Source organism: Gopherus flavomarginatus, chromosome 2 (assembly GCF_025201925.1).
Source record: "Gopherus flavomarginatus isolate rGopFla2 chromosome 2, rGopFla2.mat.asm, whole genome shotgun sequence".
Classification (NCBI taxonomy): domain Eukaryota; kingdom Metazoa; phylum Chordata; order Testudines; family Testudinidae; genus Gopherus; species Gopherus flavomarginatus.
Genome location: NC_066618.1, coordinates 133,499,774 through 133,505,040, shown reverse-complemented (window position 1 = coordinate 133,505,040; position 5,267 = coordinate 133,499,774). Strand labels below are relative to the sequence as shown.

General features: G+C 48.8%; 1 non-coding gene across 1 annotated transcript; it reads right to left on the bottom strand.

Moving 5' to 3' along the window:
- Positions 1-420: 420 nt before the first annotated feature.
- On the bottom strand, positions 421-492 carry TRNAC-GCA (transfer RNA cysteine (anticodon GCA)). The gene has a single exon. It is a non-coding gene; the product is annotated as a tRNA-Cys (tRNA).
- Between the last annotated feature and the right edge of the window lie 4,775 nt (positions 493-5,267).

Sequence of the window (5,267 nt, the reverse complement as noted above, 5' to 3'; positions counted from 1 at the left end):
CTTAACATCTCTTGCTAGCTGCAACTCCGAGTGTGATTTGGCCTTCCTGACTTCACTCCTGCATGCCTGAGCAATATTTTTATACTCCTCTCTGGTCATTTGACCAATCTTCCACTTTTTGTAAGCTTCTCTTTTGCGTTTAAGATCAGCAAGGATTTCACTGTTAAGCCAAGCTGGCCACCTGCCATATTTACTATTCTTTCTACACATCAGGATTGTTTTTTCCTGCAACCTCAATAAGGATTCTTTAATCCTTTAGAGGATTTGAACTGATTTCAGTGGAGGCACATGTTTGCTAGGTTTATATGCATTTGCACAGGAAGATATTGAATGTTTGCATTCATTTCAGGGATCCCTACTCAGTGGAACTCGTGAACATAACAGAAATGCAATTACTTTGGTTGAAGGAAGAGGTGTGTAAGGGGGCATTTGGATCTGAACCAAAGACTACTTGATTTGCAGTCAAACACTCTACCACTGAGCTATACCCCCATGACTGCTATGAAAGTAAGTCAGTGATCTTAAAGAGTTTGAAGACAGGCCCTGCCTCAGAGATCTCCTGTTCTCTTCCCAGACCACAGTGCTTTTAAAAATGGGGTTTCATTAAACTTATAGATGCATGGAGACACCACAGCTTGCACACCCACCCACATAGATTCCCCCAGTGACGTAGCTACCACCTCTCGGGGAGATGGATTAACTACACGGGTGGGACAGCTCTCTCCCCTCTGCTTAGAGCATCTTCATTATTTATGAATAGGTAGGAAAGAACCTCCTGAATGGACAGTAACCAATTGATCAAATATTGGTGGGTCTGCATTCAATATGGGTAACTGGTCATACTGGGCTGGTTTAGAAGGAGTATTGGCAGCATAAGTGACTATTCCCCTCTATTCGGCATTGGTGAGGTCACATCTGGAGCATTGCGTCCAGTTTTCACCCTCCCACTAGAGAAACAAGTTACAGAGAGTCTAGGGGAGGGCAACAAAAATGATTAGGGGGCAGGGGACTTACAAGAAGAGGCTGAGGACAGGGAAACCCAGAGGGGGACATGTGGGGCAATTTGCCACAGGCCCGGCAGGGCCCCCATGAGAATATAGTATTCTAGACTATTGCAACTTTTTTATATAAGGGGCCCCCAAAATTGTTTTGCCCCAGGCTCTGAATCCTCTGGGTGGCCCTGCCCACTCCACCCCCTGACTCATTCTCCTCCCTCTGAGGCCCCACCTATGCTCTTCCCTAACTCCCATTTGGCCACTTCCCACCCCTGCTCTTCCTCTTTGGCTGAGGCCTGCTGGTCCAACTTTCGCTTGCTCCTCTGCTGCCCGAAGGCCTCCTTGTGCCTCTCCACCCCATACCCCAAGGCCTGTCTGCTGCCCCCACCTCTCTGCCCTTCCCCTGAGACTCACCCTGCCCAAACATCTCTGCCCCCTCCGCTAAGACCAGCCCTGCCCACCACTTGTGCCTCTCTGCTTCTCCCCTGGGACCCACCCTGCCCAGCACTCACACCTCTCTATCCCCTCACCTGACCTGCCCTGTCCACCACCCACACCTCTCTGCCCCTCCCCTAAGACCCGCCCTGTCCACCTCTTTCCTCGGTCAACTCTTGTTATTCACTGAAACATCAAGGATGGAATAAATAGCTGAGCTTACCCCAGGGTGAGGAAGAAAGGAGCCACGAATCCCCTAGCAAAGCTCAGTGCCCAGGAGAAAACCTACCCTCTGCTATTTCAATCCCTGATGTGCTGGGGTTATGATGGTAAAGGAACTGTCTGAATGATCAAGGCAGGAAATGGACAACAATCTACAGGAACGTCATTGACCACAACAACACCCTCCTCATGCTCCAGCCAGAAGGGAAATGAGCAGGAATTCTTGCAGTTCAGCCATGGACACACTTCCACAACGGCACAGCAGTGTGTGTGTTGTGGAAGCTGGTCTTAGGGAACAACTGGAATTGATCACAGATTGAGAACAGAACTAGAGTGTAGTGAGAGACCCATCTCAAGCAAGTAGTTATGGCCGAGTGGCTAAGACGATGAACTAGTAATCCATTGGGGTTTCCTAGCACAGATTCACATCCTGTCAATTACAGGGGAAGTTGTGGTCCTTTAGTTTCAAGGGAGCTGGGTCTTGTCTCACTCTTAAGCTGTGGCTACACTATTGGGTAATGTGGCTTTAAAGTGTTTTAATTAAACAGCTGTTGCATATCCACACTATGCCCCTTGTGTCACCAGAGCACATCCAGGCTAGAATCTTGGATGGCCACAGAGAGCAGTGCATTGTGGGTAGCTGTGTAACTGGCTGCAGGTGTTTTGGGAAGGGTTTGCAAGACCTCATGGCTGGTACAGCATCACATGATGCAGATTTGTCTATCCCATTGTTCCATGGGAATCCTACTAGATTGCCAGCTGCTCTTCAACTGCAATGTGCCTGGTGGGGTACAGAGTGTGTGTGTGTCTGTGGGGAGAGAGTGAGTGTGTGGGAACACTGTCTCTAAGTCCAGACAGCTGCTGCAAGCAACAAGTCCTGAGGCAGGGGGAGGGAGACAGCCCCAACATCAGCCCATGCTTCCCTCACTGGCTCAGCTCAGCACAGCAGCCTCTGTCTCTCACACATACACACACACTGCTGCCTGCTTAGTTCTGTGTCAGGGGTGCTGGAACAGGGGGTTAGAGGGCTGTGGCTCCACCACTGTTTACGAGCTGTTAGGACCAGTGATGGAGTGGGGGGAAGGGTGGAGTCTTAGGGGGGGAAGAGGCGTTCTGTGAGTGTGGCCTCTGGGGAAGGGGTGGTGTGAGTGTGTGTCCTTGAGGAAGGGGTGTCATGGGAGTGCCACAGTTCAGACAACAGTGCCCCTCCCACTGTAAGGAAGCTCCCGCTGCCCCTGCTCTGTGTTTGTAGCGCAGGAGAGAGCAGCATCCACGGCAGTGATTTGCTCCCCGGGGCTCCGGCAGGGGGGCTTTGGAGACGATTTAAAGGACCCGGGACTCCAGCCACTGCAGGAGGCCCTGGGCCCTTTAAATCACCAGCCTGGGGAAGTCGGGCCGGGCTGGCACAGAGTACCCGCTCTTGCCGGTATCCCATACTGGACTGGACTGACTTACTTTCACCTCTGGAAGGCCCTCACATGGATCAATAACTGGTTAAAAGCTAGGAAACAAAGGGTAGGAATATATGGTCTGTTTTCAGGATGCAAACAGGTAACTAGTGGTGTCTGTACTGGGACCAGGACTAGTCAACATATTAATAAATGATCTGCTAAAAAGCGAGGTGACAAAATTTGCAGATGATCCAAAACTACTGCGGATAGTTAAGTAGCCTGTGAGGAGCTAAAAAGAGATTTCACGAAACTGGGTGAAAGGGCAACAAAATGGCAGATGAAATTCAATACTGATAAATGCAAAGTGATGCACATTGGCAAACATAATCCCAACTCTACCTATAAAACGATGGGATGTCAAATAGCTGTTGCCACTCAAGTGAGAGATCTTGGAGTCACTGTGGATAGTTCTTTGCAAACATCCACTCAATGTGCAGCGGCCGGCAAAAAGGGAACAGAATGTTGGGAGTCATTAGGAAAGGGATAGAAAATAAGAGAGAAAATCTTATTGCCACTGCATAAATCCATGGTATGCCCACATCTTGAATGCTGCATGCAGAGACGGTCACCCCATCTCAGAAAAGATGTATTGGAATTGGAAAAGGTTCAGAAAGGGGTATGGAGTGTCTGCCATCTGAGGAGAGAATAATAAGACTGGGACTTTTCAGCTAGGAGAAAAGGTGACTAAGGGAGGATATGATAGAAGTCTATAAAATCATGGCTGGTGTGGAGAAAGTAACTAAGTAAGTGTTACTTATTCCTTCTCATAACACAAGAACTTGGGGTCACCAAATGAAATTAATAGGCAGCACGTTTAAAACAAACAAAAGGAAGTATTTTTTCACACAACGCACAGTCAACCTGCGGAACTCCTTGCCAGAGGATGTTGTGAAGGTCAAGACTATAACAGGGCTCAGAAAAAGAGCTAAATCGATTCATGGAGGACATGCTCTGAGCCAGGATGGGCAGGGAAGGTGTCCCCAGTCTCTGTTTCCTGGGAGCGGGTGACAGGGGATAGATCACTTGATGATTACCTGTTCTGTTCATTCTGTCTGGGGCACCTGGCTTTGGTCGCTATGGGAAGACAGGACACTGGGCGAGATGGACCCAGTCTGACCCAGTCTGACTGCTCTTATATCCTTATGCTCCTTTCATACAGATGCCTGGGATTCTGCCTGACGATGTGTCCCTGAGGTCTCAGCCAAAATGCCCAGACAGGCAAACACTCTGGGCTCCTGAAGCCTCTGCCCCCCACCTAGTGCTTACGGCTCATCCCTGCCCCTTGCTGCTGCTCCTTGCTGTAGAAGGTGAAAGGAGCGGAGGCAGCACAGGAGCCTTCTGGGGATGCAGATCTGAGGCTTTGGGAGAGACACATTGTCTGAGACATCAGAGCGCTGTAAACCATGCAGCCACCCCCTCAATCAGGGGCCTGTTCCAGCCCTGAGTCTGGGTTACCGTCATCTCACCCACACAGCAGGGTGCCCACTGTTGTGTATTTGGTTGTCATGGTTTTTGTTCCCATGCAGCTGAGTTAGATTATTAGGGGTTAGCCCAGCCAGCTTCGGCCGATTGGGTAAGCTCTGTGTCTGTAAATAAAAGGTAGTTTTGTTAGCTGTCTGCTGTCTGGCCTCAAGTGATTTCTTCTTAAACCGGCTGCCCCCAAGGATATAACAAGTGGCTACGATAATGGGATTCCCGTGCTGCTCCAGCAACACAAGGAAGTATAAGTCAAGGTACAGAAAGTGAAACTAAAAATCATGGCTACTCTGACCAGGACACTGGAACCTTTTGATGAGAATATAGAGCAGTGGCCTGCGTATACTGAGTGTTTTGAGCTTTTTGTTATTGCAAATGACATTTCAGAAGAGAAGAAGGTGCCCATATTCTTAAGTGTTGTAGGAGCTAAAACCTACTCCCTGTTACGCAGCTTACTATACCCTGTTAAGCCTGAGACTAAATCTTGCAGTGACATGGTGGAAATCCTGGGGTCCCATTTTTCCCCAAAACCACTGGTAGTTGCTGAAAGATATCGGTTTCACAAAAGAGACCAAAAAGAAGATGAAACAGTTGTACAATTTGTAGCAATTTTAAAAAAAGCTAGCAGAACACTGTGAATTTAAAGAGATGTTAAATGATGCGCTGCGTGACAGGTTAGTGTGTGGCC